Source organism: Bombina bombina, chromosome 6 (genome assembly GCF_027579735.1).
Source record: "Bombina bombina isolate aBomBom1 chromosome 6, aBomBom1.pri, whole genome shotgun sequence".
Taxonomy (NCBI): domain Eukaryota; kingdom Metazoa; phylum Chordata; class Amphibia; order Anura; family Bombinatoridae; genus Bombina; species Bombina bombina.
In genome coordinates this window covers 950108976-950129232 of record NC_069504.1, presented here as the reverse complement: position 1 = coordinate 950129232, position 20257 = coordinate 950108976, and the positions used below count along the sequence as shown (strand labels likewise).

General features: G+C 35.6%; 1 protein-coding gene across 1 annotated transcript in view; it reads right to left on the bottom strand.

Annotated features, from left to right (window-relative positions):
* Positions 1 to 20257, bottom strand: part of ATP10B (ATPase phospholipid transporting 10B (putative)) — a 626763-nt gene that overhangs the window by 517990 nt on the left and 88516 nt on the right. Inside the window, exon 2 of the mRNA XM_053718588.1 lies at positions 3131 to 3234. The gene's annotated coding sequence lies outside the window, so the exon portion shown is untranslated. The remainder of the gene's footprint in view (positions 1 to 3130; positions 3235 to 20257) is intronic.

Genomic DNA, 20257 nt, shown 5'->3' with positions numbered 1-20257 from the left:
ATAAAAGGCCAAGGCGTAAGCATTGGCTGCTTGACTACTACAGAGAAAAGATGTGAACATAAGGTAGGCTGATACAGCTCTTTTCAATGTGCCGTCTAGTTAGTACCTTTTAGGAAAAAGTGGAGCATAATTTATGCCTGAAGTTACTTATATAGTTGTATATATATTTATGTAACTGTTTATTTACTTTGGATATGAATAGAATGTACTATATTAGAGTTGTCTTTAAAATTACATGCCCTATCTGAACCGTGAAAGTTTATTTTTGACTAGACTGTCCGTTTAACTGAACTCTGAATCCTTCTTCCGCTTATCTTGCAAAAAAAAAAAAATTAAAAAAAAATGAACAAACCCCCAAACATGCTGATGGCATATTGGCAACATGACTGGGCATAAAACAGATAAAACTCAGCAAATAAACAAACTCAAACAAACCCAAGACACTTGCTCCAGGAAGGCAAATTCCGTTTTATCAAGTAACAATAAACCAATCACAGTGCATGGCTTAACTACATAGACCACTAAGAAATAACTCGGGGTTAACATCTGTCTTGGGGATCCTATGTAAAATCCAAACAGGTCACAGGAAGCAATGACAAAGTTAAGGGGACCTATGCAGAACCAGCAAACTATAGAAAGAAAACTGGCAACTTTTTTTCTGTATCAGTTTATGATAAATGTTGCATGTTTTTAACCCTCAAACAAAAATCAGCTTTAATGTAAGCCCAAGTGCTTTTAATGTGACTCTTTTTTTTTTTTTTACCAATAATAAAGTGTCTTATTGAAACTGTTACATATAAGCACAGGTGAAATACCAAATAGATTTTGTATCCCAAATTCAAAATGTAACTCCTTGATTACCAAAGATTACTGCAATTCGGTGGAAAACATTGTGTTAAGGACATTATTTATAATGTAGCATAGCCTAATGTCACCTGCCATATTGCTATCTACCAGTGCAAGTATATAAATAAAATATCTCATTTTGCTGTAAGGCTTAAGAAAGATCAAAGACAAAAGCTGTATTTGGTAAAGCAAGAAGTGACATCTGGCGTTCCCAATCTTAACAGCAGTTATGTGTAAATGATTCAGTATTTAGCTGCATGTGTTCTATATTTATATAAGCATTCCATTCTTATTTACTGTTCAAGTTCAACAGCAATGATGAGTTATCCGGATTACTTACTATCCTGAGGAATACACACTACTCCCAACTAAATGTCCCAGGTGTAGACATCCTACTTATCTAATTAATGAATCATCACGCTGACAAATTATGTGTGATGAGATCTATTAGAGACCCATGTGGAAAGCAAGGCATAACATGATTTATTAGAACGTCTACACAAGCATCAGAGGACTTGGAAAATGTCATTTTATAGTCACCCAGAACAACACAGCAATATTTCATTAGACATTTTTTTGCTCTTTGATGAAGGCAAACAGTAGGGATACAAACAATTACACATGGCTGTAAAATTGCACGTCACACTGTTTATTGGGATTGTGAAGTCCCTGGATATTAAAGTAATAGTCTCTCACTGCATATTTTATATTTAATTGCTCATATGCTACTTGAGCCTAGGAATCCCCAGAGTTAGAGTGCCCCAGCTTTATTGCCCAAATCTCCCTGCACATCCAACATTCTATTTTATTTTCTTTTAACTAATTAAATAAAGCTCTAGTGGGACACAATGGTAATTTATTATAAAAATTTTGCCTAGTGAGAGAGTCCTCAATATGCCATACCTTATTATAGTGCGTGCTTGTGTGTGCAGAACATACACTGACACACACACATATAATTTGGATATTAAAAATGTATTAAAAAAACTACCCTAATGCTGTAATCTGATTTGCTAATCTATACATACGCAATTACCAAATCAATTAACCTTTAGGTCCAGATTGATTGGTTTGGAACATGCAATTACCCACCCACTATACTTAAAAATACAGTAAATAACTTGTAATTACAAGATCTTTCTGCAGTCTAGCAATACATGAATATACTAGGTGAGTGGACTTGGAAAATGTCATTTTATAGTCACCCAGAACAACACAAGGGAGGTAAGATGACTTCCAGGAGCTACTGCTCACAGGGATAAGAATCATATTTTGATAATTGTTAATGCAGCAGGAAAGGGAAGTGACTTAGATCAAATGATCTGGCTAGTAATCATGTTGCTGCTGTTCAGAAAGAGTTTTGTGACCTAGGTAATCATTTAGAGAATGTGGCATCAACTCTGTCATTTTTTGCTATTTTACCTGTGTATGGCCAGGAAGCAGGAAAGATGGAGCAGATAAGAACATTTAATTATTGGTTAGATAGGTGGTGCAGGGAACAAGTATTTGGTTTTATAGGCCATTATAGCTCTGTTTGGCAAGATACTAGGTTATTTAGGAGAGATGGCTTGCATTTGGATCTTAAAGGAACAGAGTATCTGGGAGAGGAGTTCAAATGCTTTATTAGAAATCATTTAAACTAATAAAGGGGGGTAGCATTAATATATCCACCTGCCCCCACAGCATGCCAAAACTGTTAGTCCAAGAAACAATTCTAGAAATTCTAGTAGAAAAATTTGAGCACAAATGCTCGTAGCTTAGGAAATAAGTTACCTAAACTCATTTCAATAATGACTAAGAACAACTTGGATTTAGTAGCTATAACAGAAACATAGTACAATGATTTGCATGACTGGGACATAGTCATATCTGGATACAGGTTATTTAAAAAGTACAGAGTATGAAAGAAATATGGAGGAGTTGCTCTGTATGTAAATTAAATATAAAGGTTACTGAAATTGTAGGAACAAATGATGAGGTGAAAAGTATTTTGGTGACTTTGGAAATTGGAGATAAAAAATGTGTTTAGAATAGAGGTTGTATATAGGCCTCCATTGCAGGATGAAAAACTGGACAATCTGTTATTAGAAAAAATAACCAAAATGACCATGAAGGGTAAAGGTATAATAATGGGGGACTTTAATTTGCCAGATATAGACTGGAAGATTCCTTCTGTTAGATCAGCTAGAAGCAGGTATATTCTTGAATTTCTACTAGGGGAATCACTTGAGCAATTAGATAAGGAACCAACTCGTAAGGAAGCTATATAAGATTTAATACTTACAAACAGTGATACTGTTTCAGATGTGTCTGTAGCTGAGAACTTAGGATCCAGTGACCATCAATCTGTTTGGTTTGGTATTCATGTGCAGAAACTGTCCACTCAGACTAAAAACAAAAAAGTTTTAGAGTTTAGGAGGACAGATTTTTCATTGATGGGAGAATACCTACAAACTATTTAAAAGGGAAAACTCTTATTACAGGGGTTTAAGAACAGTGGGAATTTGTGAAGGGTGCCATTTTAGATGCAACCGCACACTATATTATACATGCCTGTAAAAGAAAGTGGAAACTAATTTGGTTTTCCAAAGAAGTAGCACAGGCTATAAAGACAAAAAAGATAGCTTATAAAAATTACAGGCACACACAATCAGAGGATGATATAAAAATATGGAGGCTCCAACAAAAAAGACTAAGCAGTTTATTAGGAAGGTTAAAGCTCATGCAGAGGAAAAGATAGCACAGTCATTAAATCATGGGGACAAAACATTCTTTAGATATATCAGTGAAAGAAATTAAAATAAGGTAGGAATAGTAAAGTTGAAATCAGTTGACGGTAGAATAATAGAAGCAGATAAGCAAATTGCAGACTGTCTCAATGATTACTTCTGTTCTGTTTTCACAAAGAAACAAGCTTAACACTAATATTTTTACAAAGGATGAGGTTTTGTTACCTTTATCAAAAATAAATGTTAAAAAGGCAGTGGATCCTGATAATATAATATTCATCCAAGGGTTTTAAAAGAACTTTGATCAGTGCGAACTGTCCCATTAGCTGATCTGTTTAATCAGTCGCTATTAACAGGAGCTGTTCCAGATGATTGGAGAATAGCAAATGTAATACCTCTTCATAAAAAGGGCAGTAGGGAAGAATCTGGTAACTAAAGGCCACTTAGTTTAACTTCAGTAGTAGGGAATTCATGAAAAGTCTCTTAAAATAAATAATTATGACTTACATTAAGACAAACAATCTAGAGGACCAAAATCAGCATGGTTTTACTTCAGGGAGATCATGTCAGACTAATCTAATTGACTTCTTTGATTATGTAACAAAAGTATTAGACAAGGGTGGAGTAGTTGATGTAGCATATCTAGATTTCAGTAAAGTATTTGACACCGTTCCACACAACAAACTAATTCACAAACTGTATCTCCTTGGTCTAGATTCAAAAATTGTGAACTGGGTGGAATGCTGGCTTAAGGAAAGAAAACAATGTGTCTGCATAGCCATAGTGTGTCCAATCACTTCAAAACAATACATGGGAAATTTGAGAGCGGTCTCACAATACAGGTGATTGATTGGATTCCTCCTAATATAGAGAATAGACTTCTAAAATTAAGGCAACTAGAGACTCTATGGATACAAAAGACTAAGAGTTTACATCCTAGAGGTTTCAATATTGACCTAGATGTACAAGCTTTTCTATAATATATCAGGTAGTGAATTTCATATTAAGATCATTTAACTTATGCAGTAGGTTTGATGGGTTTTGAATTATTAATTTATGCTTTCAAATTTTATATACCGTCTATTTATTTTTATATTTGCATTTAATTTACTGTAACATTTTATGGACAATAGGTGCATTCAGAGTTCACAATTGGTATATGTTTGAATATAGGAATTGATCATGTATAGGTTTTACCTATGAAATCTTTCTTGACATGCAATAGTAAGATATTTCATTTTAATCATATGCAATATGGGAGTTAGGTTATGAGAACCAATCAGAAGGACGAATATGCTATAAAAGTTACCAAACATTAGCATTAAGATTATCCCTTAAAAAAGTCCGGATGATACCGGAGGAAACACGTTGGGTAGCTATTTGGCCAAAGCCAGGAGCCATAGTCGGATCTCAGGAGGAAGGTGGGCTGTTTGATTTTGCAGCGACAGTATTTCCAAACTACAGCCTGTGATCCCCAAGGTAAAGATTTCATACGGCCACAAACCTCTAAGTGGAGGACTTTTCATGTGCTAATCTAACACATACTCCTAGTAAGTGTGTTTTTTTATTGTGCATGATATATCTTGTAATAAACCACATTTGAATCATGGGTTGCGCTGTTTATGTTTCACACACTCTTATGCCACTTTATAGACCATTAGTTAGGCCTCATCTTGAGTATTGGGTGCAGTTCTGGAGGCCATATCTTCAGAAGGATATTAAAAAACTTGAATCTGTGCAAAGAAGGGCTACCAAAATAGTACATGGTCTAAAAAATAAAACTTACCCGGATAGGCTCAATGACCTAAATATGTATAGCTAAGAGGAGAGAAGGGAAAGAAGTGATATGATAGCAACTTTCAAGTACGCTAAAGGGCTTAGTAAAACTGAGGCTGTGGGTATTTTACATAAAATGGAAAATTCAAGAACAAGGGGTCATGATCTCAGGCTGAAGGGTAGTAGATTCAGGATTAATTTGAGGAAGCTCTTCTTTACAGAAAGAGTGATTGATTTATGGAATAAACTTCCTCAAGAGGTAGTAATGACAAACACTGTGGGGGACTTTAAAAATTCCTGGGACAAGCATAAGGCTATCCTACAAACTAGATAAGTTTATACTTTTAGTTAATATCGGGCAGACTTGCTGGGCCTATGGCTCTTATCTGCTATCAATATCTGTATCTATGTTTCTATGAGTGTGAAAAGTATTTGAATATATTGACACCTTGCTTGTTACAATTGCATTTTAATAGCCAAACTCCACCCACCACTTGTCTTTTTTTGTGGGGGAGGGGGCAATTTGTTGCTGAAGAATATATGTCTTGCCACAGCCATTTTGTTAGCAAAATCTCTATTGTTTTACAGTTCCTTTGCATATCAATGCTGCTAAAGTTAGGGACAGGTGTGTGGCAGGATTAGCCTTAAAGGGACAGTCAACCATAGAATTGTTATTGTTTTAAAAGATAGATAATCCCTTTATTACTCATTCCCCAGTTGTGCATAACCAACACAGTTATATTAATGTACGTTTTACCTTTGTGATTACCTTGTATCTAGGAACCTTCTTCCAGCCCCCTGATCACATGACTGTGACTGTTTATTATCTATTGTCTTAAATTTAGCATTGTATTGTGCTAGATCTTAAATAACTTTCTGTGCCTGAACACAGTGTTATCTATATAGCCCACGTGTACTTTCTGTCTCTTTGTGTTGAAAAGAGATTTAAAAAGCATGTGATAAGAGGCAGCCCTTAAAGGCTTAGAAATTAGCATATGAGCCTACCTATGTTTAGTTTAAACTAAGAATACCAAGAGAAAAAAGCAAATTTGATGATAAAAGTAAATTGTTAAATCAATTAAAATTAAAAGTCCTATCTGAATAATGAAAGTTTAATTTACACTCGACTGTCCCTTTAAGAAGTCTACAGTATACACTCCCAGTTCTCAGAGTTGGAAAACCCATAACTTCAATTACAGGAAAAGGGAACACAATAAATAATGAATGTATATTGCAAAGCTTTTTTACTACACAAAATGAGATTTTTTACATTACAATCTAATGCCTAGATTACAAGTTTTGTGCTAAACAGGGTGAGAAACTAATGTCAAAAAAGTTGCGTTATTTCACTCTCCATGGCGCTGCCATTGGGAGTTACTGAAAAGCCTCCTTGTGCATACGATATGGTGGCGTTAAGCTCCATACAGCACAAAAGCCAAGGGCTGATTTTATGTGCTCATGCATGCTTTCCCCCATAATCATCATTAGGGCGAGTGTGTTAGAAACACCTGAAGTGCGCAATGAAAAATCTCTGCAACGCAACCCCATTGATGTCTATGGGTGAAAAAAAGTTATGTTTAAACATAACATCCTAACATAAACCTCAAGTCTAAACACCCCTAATCCACAGCCCCCCGACATTGCAGACAAAGTGAAAAGTAAACCAAAAAAAAATAAAATAAAATGCAATATTTAAGGATATGTATGATCCATGAAGTCTTAATCTTAGTGATTCAAGAGTTTTCTTGCCTCAAAAAAATACAAGGAAAAGAAAATATAGTGCAATAAATTTTAAAAAAGCTAGATCATATTCACACCGGTATTCCCGCCAAGGGATTACTCACACTTTGTAGAACCAGCCAGGCTCTAAGTTTGGACACACACCTGGTTTTATACTGCCAGGTCCCCAGTATAACACCAATCGCAGGCTGCTGCTTTAGGTAAATAGCATTTATTTAAAAACAGAAAAAAATTCTTAAAAAGCCACAAATAATAACTCGTACATATAGTCACTCGGGTATCTTTCCACATACAAAGTTTAGTGGGAGTGAAAACGGTGGATGGCGTGCTTGATGGCTATGCTAACCCTTGCCGGGTGTGACTTATTGTCCTTAATACAATATGCATATCTAGTTTCGTATGTAGTAAGTTAAAATATTAGAAAATAATTTCATCAAAAGGAAAAATTTACACTGTTTCACATAGACTTAAGTAAATAAATCAACCGTGATTGATAATTACCTAATATTTTGTTAATATTTTATTGCTTCACAATTGCGATACTTTCTGAAAAGACAATTTTAGCACAAATTGGTTGTTCCCAAAATGAAAAAAAGGATATTTTTCTAATTTGTTATACATTATACATGATTATATAGTATTCTTCCTTATGCTATTCTTATTTTATAACAACAACATCTTAAATGTCTTAAAGACGACTATACAGCCAAATATACTGCTAATAAATTATGGTCTTGAGTTCCCAATGACCCTATATTTATAAGTGTCAAAAAATATCAAAAAATACCAAAAAATACCAAACAAGGTATAACAAATAGATCTATTGGTGACTATCAGGTTAATACAGAATGGGAATTTAGAATGAGTGAAAAAGGAAAAAAAAAAAAACATTAATTCAAATAATGGTGTAACGAAAATTCTTGTTCAAGCCATTGGGCACTAAGGTTTCTAGGATATAAATTTCATTTCTAATTGTCCTAGGTCTTGTACTCTATCCCCTCCTCTCCAATAATGGGTGGCTTTCCTAATTCCTATAAATTCTAAATGTTTAGGATCCCTATTATGAACTCTGCCGAAGTGGGCTGATACTGTATGTTTTTAAAAACAGTTTTAATGTTATGTACATGCTTGTTTATTCTAGTCCTTAGTAATCTGGTGGTTCTTCCCATGTAGAACAAATTACATGAGCAACCAACATGTATGCAACATATTTACTGTTACAGGTAATCATTTCTCTTAGATCAAAATTTTTTCCTTCTTTAGATAAAAATTGTTTTGTCACACTATTGTCACGCCGCACCACTCTAGCTATAGCTAGGGACCCAGCTCCTGCTGTTCTGCTCATTGCCTAGGGGGAAGTCAACTCCTGTCTGTGTGCGGCAGTGACGTCATCGCCGAACGCGCCCTCCATTCTGAAGCCGGTTAGGATCTCCTGTGGTGCGAATCCTGCGCCTATGTAAGTTACTCACTTGCTACCTATAACTGCCCAAGTATAGGTGTTACTTTGTGTGCTCCTGGGTGTGATAGCTTACTGTATACTAGATTGCCATATCCCCCAAGGCAGACATAAAATGATCTGAGATGTCATCGCAGAAAATGCAGCATGTCTGCAGAAAGAACAGGACGCAAACAGGAACTGTTAGAGATTTAACTTTTCAGCGCTGCTCTACATTAGGCTGTTCTCTGACTGCACTGTGTAAGTTTTCCTTATCACAGTTCCTCCAGAGCAACGTGCTGTTTGAAGTGAACAGTCTTATATGCAGTAGCGCTGCAAAGTAGTAGTGCATTAATTGACTGGCTCCCAGAGATCATTTCAAGCCCATCCCCTAGCCTTTCACAGTCTTCAAAGCTGTTTATTTCTGAATATAAAACGTTTGTATAAACAATGCAACATGTCTGCAGCTAATTTGCAATGCAATTTTCAACTACTGCACTATATTATAAAACTTAACAAATTGCTTTATTCTCCAGTTAACTAACACATTACAATTGAACTGGTGCTTTAGTGTAACTGCCTAATTTAAAATTGAATTTTATTTAAAAATGACCTGCAGAAAATTTTTCACTAAAAAAAAAAAAATCTTATTGCAGAAAGTAAAAAAAAGTTCTGGGGCCATATCATTGTAGAACTCTGCCTGTCTCGCTACTCTGCTTGCTTAACCCCTAAAGTACTGGATTGTCTCACTGCTATGTTAAAAGGACTCTGCCTGTCTGACTACTCTGCTTGCTTAACCCATAAAGTACTGGATTGCCTCACTGTTGATAAACTCTGCCTGTCTGACTACTCTACTTGCTTAATCCTTAAAGTACTGGATTGCCATACTGTTGCCAAAACCTACCTGTCTGTTCATTCAAGTGGTTTACCTTTGGACTGCCTTACTGTTGCCAAAACCTGCCTGACCATTCAAGTGGTTTGTCTTTGGATTGCCTTACTGTTGCCAAACCCTGCTAGTCTGACCTTTCTAGTGGTTTACCCCTGAACTGCCTTCCACTGATTCCTTGTCTGTTGCCGCCGCAGACTATCCTGCCTGTGGTGAGTGCTGCTTATTTCATCTTGCGTACTCTCTCTACTCTGGGATATTCCCTATCTTTTTTTTGGCTCGACGCCGGGATAAGAAGACTACTGTCCGAGTTCAGACTGATAGTGGAATATCCTACAAGCATTACACCTATTGTTTTTTTGGTGTTCTGACACGCATTACATGATGGACATTTCACAAATCCTATTTGTGCTGTGTGTGGCCAATTGGTATTTTTGTCTTTAAAATAATTTTTAGATAATTTATCTTTAATATTAGGAACTTTTCTGTATACGATAGTGGGGTTCTCATCCAGAATGGTTTCTAGTATTGGGTCCCTAAATAATATTTTCCAATGTTTATTAATGGTATCTCGAATTTAGTTATACTGTGAACTGTGTCTTAGGACCAATGGACCTATTAGTTTAAGGGCTGTATCAGTTTGACTTTTATCTTTATATTTTAAGAGGTTGTATTTTTCCATTTTGTCAAACTCCTCTATAGTTCTTCTAATTGATGTTTCATTATAATTTTTCTCTATAAATCGTTCTTTAAGAAATTCTGCCTGTGTTAGATATTCCTCATTTTTTTACAATTTCTTTTTAGCCTAATAAATTGGCTTTGTGGAATATTATAAAGCCATTTAGTTTGATGACAACTATTGGTGCTAATAATATTATTAACGTCAACTTTTTTGAAAAAGTTTTTACTCTTAATTTTATTTATCTTCTATGTATATTTCTAAATCCAAAAAATGTACTTTTTGCTGATTGTAATTCCAAGTGAGACCTATATTAAATTGATTATTTTCCAGATACTTTAAGAATTCTTTAAATTGAACTACAGAACCGGATCAAATAAAGAAAATATCATCTATGTAATGGCGATAGGAAACGAGGTACTGTGCCCAGTCATGCTGGCTAAACACAAAAAGATCTTCCCAGTGAGTCATATATAAATTAGCATAACTGGGTGCAAACCTAGTTCCCATCGCCGTTTTTTTTAATTTGTAATTTAGGGTTTAAATTGGTAGTATTTTTTTATTTTATTAGAATAGTTATGTTAGGTTAATTTATAGTTTAATGTTAATTTAGTGTTTTGCGATGTGGGGTGGAAGTCTAGGGGTTAATAGGATTAGTTTAGTAGTTACAATGTGGGGGGCTGGAGGTTTAGGGGTTAATACTTTATTATGTGGATGGGCTGGCAGTTTAGGGGTTAATAGGTTTTAAATAGTGTTTGTCATGCGGGAGGGTGGCGGTTTAGGGCTTAATAGGTAGTTTATGGGTGTTCATGCACTTTGTAACAGTTTAGTTATGAGTTTTGTGAAACAATTTTGTTACACAAAATCCATAACTACTGCTCTCAGATGGCAGTATGGATCATGTCGGTATAGGCTGTAACGCAAGCATTTTAGCCTGAACGCACAACCTGTAATACTGGCGCTATGAAAATCCCACACAAAAACGTAATTTTTTTGAGTGCGGAATAGACGTTGTGTTACAGGCTAAAATGCTTGCGGTATAGCTATACCAACACGACTCATAATATGCATTACTGTCCATTACGCTGGAATGGCCATTTTTTCTACGTTAAAAGAAATACCGCAACACTTGTAATCTAGCCGTAAGTGATTAAAGTCCCTTTAAAGACATATATATTACCCATATGTCAACATAATAAAAATAAATTACATTCATGGGACATGAAACTTGTTCCGAAGCAATGCAAGTTTTACTAAAACTATGACAGTAGCTATCTCAGTGTGAGGTTTGGATCGGCTGCTACAAATAAGGGAAGTGGTAGGGGAGTCTGATTGCAAAAAAAATCTGCAGCAAACAACGTTATTGTATTCAGAAAGCGTTCTCACTCTGTTGCTACAATGTGTTAATTTGTTGCAAGATTTCAGTAAACTCTTATAGTAACAATGGGCTAGATTACAAGAGGAGCTCAAAATATTAGTTCTATAGTGCTTAAACATAGTGCATCTATTTTTGCTCTCATATTATAAATCCAAAGTACTTTTTAGTGCTCCAGTGATAACCTATATGCCAGATAGTGTGGGAATGTCAAATGCCTTACACAGTAGATTTTTTAGGGGCAAACCATAAAATTAATGTTGGAAATCAATCAAGAACATAGCCAACAGTATGGAGTTCTCCATGTAGCTTTGTGCTATACTGTTTTAATGAAAGTTAACCATAAAACATATTATACATACAAATACACACACCTGTACAAATATAAGTCCTCTTTCCTTAGCACTCTTATGGAGTTTTAGTAAAAAATATTATGCATGGAATACACAATCTCTGGACTTAAAACAAAATTACCTTTATAGACTACACCTTATTGAATTATGAGAGTTTCCACCATGGCCCATTTTATTTTTCAAAAATTTAGTGTTTATTATTTTTTGTAATAACCCTGGAAAGTCAAATGATGAGGGTAAAATGAATAGTTACTGAGAATACTTTGATGGAACATAGGTTAGAGGAAATGGCAAATACATTTAAAGAGATAGGATACCCCAACAGAATGATAGAGGCAGAAATTGAGAGGGTAAAAGAGAAGAGAAAAAAGATGCCTTTAAAGCTAAAGACCCACAATGCTATGTATGTGTTACTATATATAATCCATAATTAAAATTGTTATATTAAGAGACTGTAATCCTGATAAGACTTTTCAGAACCCCCTATGATTGCCTTCAGAAGGGTCCCCAATTTAAGGGATATGGTGGTAAAAAATGATATAGGCTCTAAAGTAATTATAGGCCACAAGCATACATCACCTCTAAAACAATGGGTACTTTTCCTTGCTTAGTATGCGCTAGTTGCAGCACAGTAATAGAGGGCATGGAATTATTGCACCCACAGAGGAAGGAAATGTAAGATTAAAGAACTACATGTGTGACTCATCCTATGTCATATACCTGAATAAATGCCCATGTTCTAATATTTACATAGGGGAAAGAATTAGAGAAGTGTGAGATAGGATGAGTCAACACAGATCAAATATGAGGTGCAAATATAAAAAAACACCCAGTATAAAGTCACTTCTTAGAGGTTAGCCACAACATAAACTAGTTAGTATGGCAAGTTATAGTGGGGGGAAATTAAGGAGAGGTGGCAACAAGGAACTTGTACTCAAACAGAAGGAATCCTTTTGAATACATAAATTAGAAGCTATGACACCTAAGGGTCTTAATAGGGAGTTGGATCTATCAATGTTCCTATAGATTTTGATAACATTCCTAAATTGAGACAGCATCAGGTATGTGTAATTATATTTTCAAGTAAATTACATGTAGTGTGTATAGGTATAATAGTAATAAAAAATGTTTTAGTATGAGAAACATTTTCATTGACATTGAACACTAGGTGGTGGTATTGTATAATTAGGTAGAGATGATCAATAAAGGGTTAATGGATGAGCTTTATAAGAATCCTTGCACACATGTATTGAATAAGCATGATTAAGGGAGGATATCCCAAAATGTTGCTTGTTACAATGTTGCTATATCTGTGAGAGACACAGTACAATAAATATAATATGAATTAAAAATTCCCCACAATGCTGAGAGGACTTTGTATTCTGATGATTGAGGGGTAAGCATGCATCATATTCAAGCTAAGTGCTTTGTATCATTACCTTTATAGATTATGGGATAAATTTACCATACCTGCAAGTGGACAGGTTTGCAAGTAGTAAACCTATCTGCCATTAATCACAAATTGTGATGTTTCATTGCACAGAAAAACATATTATTGCACAAGAGAATTCTTGTACAATGCTGCCACCAGCTCCGGCACCTAGAGCAGGGAATGCCAATCACCCTGACCAAGCAAGTATTGAGGTGACTGGTCTTGACACTTCTGAGGTGGCAGCAGGCTCACTTATATGAACCTGCTCCAATTAGCCAGAAAAGCTTTGAACGCAGCTTAATAAATTTATCTCAATATCCTGATAAGAATCTCAGACCTGAGTGACTTAAATAAAAAGCCAGCCAATGAGAACTCCATGCAACTCACTTGATTTCCAACTTAAAGGGACACTGAAGCTAAATTTTTACTTTCGTGATTCAGATAGAGCATGCAATTTGAAGCAACTTTCTAATTTAATCCTATTATCATTTTTCTTCATTCTCTTGCTATCTTTATTTGAAAAAGAAGGCATCTAAGCTTTTTTGGGTTCAAAACTCTGAACAGCACTTTTTTATTGGTGGATGAATCTTTCCATCAATCAGCAAGGACAACCCAGTTTGTTCACCAAAAATGGGCCGGCATCTAAACTTACATTCTTGCATTTCAAATAAAGATATCAAGAGAATGAAGAACATTTGATAATAGGAGTAAATTAGAAAGTTGCTTACAATTTCATGCTCTATCTGAATCATGAAAGAAAAAAATTGGGTTCAGTGTCTCTTTAAGGAGATTTAGATTGTAAGGCAGTTGCTGCGCAAAAGCTATCCTGATAGTTTAAAGTGATGGTAAACTTCAGCTAATCAAATGCCATATTTTTAATCTTTGCCATTAAAAAAGTATAGGTGTGTATTTTATTTTTTAAATTTATCTGTGAAAAGGGTTAAATCCATGCCTATAATAATGCTTCTATTACAATGTTATGTCGGCACACTGGGATGAACTTTTTTTTTTAATTTGAATTACATTGAGCATCCAATCCATCCAATTGTATGTGTCATATGACATTCTTGAAGTCCAGCCCTTTGAAAGCACTTAGGAAGCTTATGTAGAGAGTGGGTGGTACTACTCTCTATGTCACAGCCCAGTCAAAAGAGGACATAAAGGGACAGACAAACCAAGTAGGAATATGAATCGTTTATTATAAAATATATATACACTTGTACATTAATTTATTTTTTATTGCAACATTCTTAAAGTCTGAAATTTACCATCACTTTAAGGGTATTTACCAAAATTGCAATACACATGCTAACAGTTTATTTGAGATAAAAGATATTTTGAAAAACCTGAACAATTTTTTTTCCTAATAAATAATGCTAAGTAAAAGATCAAGACCCATCATAAATATAGATCAATGGTAAATCATAATATCCTTCTCATGCAGGCCACTTATTCTTCATGGGAGTTAAGACGTTAAACACAGCAACCCAAATATATGCCCTTAATTTCCTTTCACAAATCAATTGAGGAAAAATTTCCCACAGTTCCTTATCATTTTCAATACTTTTAATAAAATATACATATTTGATACTAATAAAAATATAAACAGAACTCATACAAAATAAAAACACTGCACAGGAAAGAAAACAAACATTGCTTTTGGCCTCTGGACAAAGGCTCCAGACATCAATCAATAAACAAACAAATTGCACAGACATATATTTACATTGCAAAAATATTAATCCTTCCTCAGACGGGAACCATTTTGCCCTAATCCCACTGCTTGCTACCAGTTAGGTCAGTTATATTATGCCGTGTTCATTAAAGGGACAGTCTAGTCCAAAATAAACTTTCATGATTCAGATAGAGAATGTAATTTTAAACAATTTTCTAATTTACTTTTATCACCAATTTTGCTTTGTACTCTTGGTATTCTTAGTTGAAAGCTAAACCTAGGAGGTTCATATGCTAATTCCTAAGTCCTTGAAGGCCACCTCTTCTCTCTGAGAGACAATGGTAGTCAGCGCACCCAGGTAGGTAAAGGAATACAAAGTAAATAGTATTTGATCCAACTCCTTTATTTGTAATGAATCACATTACAAGTGTATAGGCAGGTATATAGATCATTTATTGAAAAATGGAACAATATTTTGACAACTTGTTCTTTGGCATTAATTGATCTCATAATTGAATTTAAAAAGACATTACGTCAAGAGCTGACTGTTGAAAAAGTAAAATTGCAATCATATTTGCGCCCACTTAGTGAAAACCCTGAATTTAATAAATATGATAATAAACTCAACAAAGTGATCACTGAATTTAAAAAAAGATCTCTGGCACTTTAAGAAACAAAAGATACTTAGAGATAAGCAAGATTATGAGCTTAATAAAGTTTACAAGTGGAACGTGTCAGATACTAGGAGACGGTATAGAAGAAATCCCAGAAATTTGAATGCAGAAAGTAAGCAAGTAAGGTTTGCAGACACTGACACGGAGTATGACTATGACTCTTCTGATCCTGAGACCACAAGTTCAATAAAAGGGTCTACTGTAGAAATTGGATCTTTTTCCCTGGGTACTGATGTTGTGACACCCACTCTTTTACAGTCAAAAAACGGGCAGCGCCCACAGAAGTCTCATGTACGCAGAAAAAAGTACGCAGAGGGGGCCGAGGAAGGTCTGGCAGACCAACATCAAGACTCAGAGACATTAATACTGAAATCTTGTCGATACCCACAGAGGAGGAGGGCCAATCTATCTCAGAAATATGCTTAGATACTGAAAATGTTATTAATCTTTCTTCCACAGTGCTTACTAAAACACATATAGAGGTACTATCTTTAGGTCTTGGTTTCTCCCCCATTTCACACTTTAAACTATTTGACACAATAGTTGACTTAAATAGATTTGTCAGATCTATTGTTCTTAAAAAGCATTTTTTGGGCTCAACCAGTCAAAGTATAGAAGTGGGGGAAAAACATGGTCAAAAAAACCTTGGTTTTGATTTTTCAGATGAATGTTCAGCATTAGATCTTTTGGCACTGGATAGAGAGAATTTGGACTTCTCTGATGTACAGGTATCTGGTGATGTACAGGACATCACCAGGCTTAAGAGAAAATCAAAATTTTATCCTGTCCAGGAACGATCTAGTGCCATTGAAGTTTTTCAAAAAAATGTTGAACAAGAATTAAAGAAATTGTCTGGTAAGGCACTTAACCCCTATAAAGATAATTTGTCTAAGGCACAACATTTTGCCATTAAACAACTACAGGCTAACTGTGAGTTAGTTATACGTAATTCTGATAAAGGGGGCAAGGTTGTTGTTTTGGATCGGCAGGCATATTTAACTGAGGCATATAGACAATTGTTGGACACTACAGTGTATGAAAAGCTCAAATTCAATCCTATTTTCTTTTACAAATCTGAGTTACGTAACATACTGGTTACAGCATTGAATGAGGGAATCATTAAACAATCCAATTTTGACTTTCTATACACTGAGCATCCGGTCATGGCCATTTTTCACTATTTGCCAAAGGTCCATAAGCAAGGTACCAACCCCCCAGGGAGACCTATAGTGGCAGGGATTGGATCCCTCAATGAACCACTTTCGGAACTCATTGATGGTTATCTTCAACCATTTGTATTGAACCTTACAAGTTACATTAAGGACACGTCTGATTTTATTAGCCAGGTTGAAAGCATTCAATGGCATAAAGAATTTACTTTTGTTACCATTGACGTGTCCTCACTGTATACATGTATACCTCATCAACAGGGCATACAAGCAATTGAATTTTTTTTTAATACTTTCTCAAACTATGATGAGGCTTTGAAGCTGTTCATCAAGACTGCTGTGGAATATTTGTTGACACACAATTTTTTCTTGTTTGAGGGGGAGTTCTATCTCCAGAGGCGTGGGACGGCTATGGGGGCTAAATTTGCCCCCTCCTATGCCAACCTGTATATGGGTTGGTGGGAGCTGTCCCACGTCTATGGAGATAGAAACCCCTTCAGACAATTTATCCAATATTACGGTCGGTACATTGACGACATCCTTCTCATCTGGAAGGGCCCAATGGATCTTCTTGAAAAGTTTCAAATCTATCTCCAGGACAATTTGTTGAATCTTAAATTCACTATGGATGTTAATACATCTTCGATTTCATTTCTTGATATCGAATTATGTGCTAATTTACATACCTCCACTATTGAAACACAACTGTTTCGCAAATCCAGTGCTGGAAATACTATCTTGAATGCCCGGTCATGTCACCCTAGACATACCATAAATTCCATACCCAAGTCCCAATACATCAGGGTCAAACGTAATTGCAGTAACCCACAGACTTATTCAAAATTCTCTGCACAATTAACATCCAGACTCATTGAGAGAGGGTATTCTAAGGACCTTCTTGAACGGACCAAACAGGAAGTTGACCAGTTTGACAGGAAAACTTTCTTTCAATCAGAAAAATCAACCAAAATGAGTAGATTTAACAAACTCAAGTTCATCACTACGTATAGTGTTGAATTTGGGCAAATCTGTGATATAGTACGGAAAGCTCTACCAATTCTAGACACAGATGAGAGCCTTAAGAGCATTACAAGAGATGGTACATGCTTTGTGTCACGCAAATCACCAACTTTAGGGAATCTTCTCTCTCCTTCTATGCTGCCAAGGATACCACATACACAAAATTGGCTTTCAATTAAGCCAGGGTTTTTCAAATGCGGTAGCAGGAGGTGCAAATCTTGTTCTTATGCTTCTTTTGGGACAAGCTTTGTATCTTCTGCGAATGATAAGAGTTTTCAAATACGGGAACATATGACTTGCAATTCTTGTTATGTCATCTATCTTTTGACATGCAAGGGTTGTTCGAGGCAGTACGTAGGCCAAACTACACGAGCCTTGAAAGATCGTTTTCTTGAGCATTTACGCTCTATAGAGGACTCTGAGTCCACTACCCCAATATCTTTGCATTTCAAAAAATATCACAACTCTGACATCTCCCTCTTGACATTACAGGGTATCCAATGTATCCCAAGACACCCCACCCCAGAGGGGGTAATAGAGGAATAGCCCTCAGTAAAAGAGAGGTTTTTTGGATTTTTCATTTAGATACTCGAATGCCAATTGGTCTTAATTCAGAGTGGGATGTTAAGCTATATGTGGATCAATAGTAAGCCAGATTTGAATGTCTATTTATGCATACCTTTTTATTTTTATTTTTATTTTTCAAAACTTTTTTTCAATCTTTAAATTTAATTTGTTCATTGCTGTACCTTTAAATTTTTCATCACATTCAGCATTTAATGATATTTGACTTCAATTGTTTTTTTTGTTTTTTTGTAAATAATTATACGCATGTTAATAGTGCACAGATCCCAAATAATTTCAGCATATTATAGATATTAATCAATATATATATTCATGTAGTAAAAAAAACTTTTTTTGGCTATTTTTATTTTAGGGACTGTAGCATTTTTTGCGTGTTATTTTTTCACATTTTCCCCTAGTGTGCACCCAATTTTTCCTACATGTGCATTGTTGCTTACACATAATTGGTTAAGCAATTATCCAGGAGGAGTTTACCTGTGCATATAAACCTAGGAATTATGGGTGCACGTTATGGTCACGGAGGAGCTAATGCTGACAATGTGCTTAATGCACTAGGAAACGCGTCTGACCATTGTTGTTTTTTCCTGACCTGAGCTGCCAGCCGTATTATTTTTGATGCCTATATACCTGCCTATACACTTGTAATGTGATTCATTACAAATAAAGGAGTTGGATCAAATACTATTTACTTTGTATTCCTTTACCTACCTGGGTGCGCTGACTACCATTGTCTCTGTTTGAATTTGGAGCGCAGGTGGAATGTTCCTGTCTTCGCACCAGTCGGGTGAAGTTGTGACGTAATCACAACGCATTGGAGGGGGTGTGACTCTCTACGTGAAGGCCACTGCAGGGTTCCTGGTAACCTTTGCCGCTTCGAGTGCTGTGTCTGAGCGCTCCCTGGAACTTTTCACCTCTTCTCTCTGGGCATTTTTGACAGTTTTTCACGACTAGAGGGTGTTAGTTCATGTGTGTCATATAGATAACACTGTACTCAAGCACGTGGAGTTCAGGTGAGCAAGCTCTGATTGGCTAAAATGATTATCTGTCAAAAGAACTGAAACAAGGGGGCAGTTTGCAGAGGCTTAGATAAAAGATAATCACAGAGGTAAAAAGTGTATTTATATAACTGTGTTGATTGTGCAAAACTAGGGAATGGGTAATAAAGGGATTATCTATCTATTTAAACAATAACAATTCTGTTGTAGACTGTCCCTTTAATTTCCACGGCTACAGCTCCTTTTACCAGCAGAGTACAGATAAAAACAAGTTCTTCCACAAAAAGGGAACTACCCAAATGAAAAGCTACAATCAATCAAAACGTCATACAAATATACTCAGTGGCTTCAGAGACAGAGGTAAAAAAAAAATACCACTTAACCAGTTTACGTGAATTTTTGTGTGTGTATATAACATTTTAAATTAGGGGGAGATAAAAGGTGAGTTTAAAATCCTCCACTTCGCACAAAATATAGAAAAAATAACTCATTGTGTAGTTCATTAACAAATCTAGGCAGGCCCAGAGGCTTGTTTTCCCACAGAAAACCTCTGAATTACACGGTTTCCAATGCAGCAAAGGATTATGGGTAAGATATGCAAATCAAGTACACAACACACCTTTTTACTTCAGTCTGCTTTTCAGCACGTTCCCTTTACGCCAAAGTATCGCTGTTCACACAGCTTATAAACTTAGCTAGGGTTAGTACAGTGATTCATAACCATCCCAGGACAGACTGTTTCATGGTTTTTGCCACTCATCAGCTGGGAGAAGGTTAGAATCACTGCTAGGTGAAGTTGATTCCAGGCAGAATACAACAACATTTTAAATTAGGGGGAGATAAAAGATGAGTTTAAAATCCTCCACTACGCACAAAATATAGAAAAAA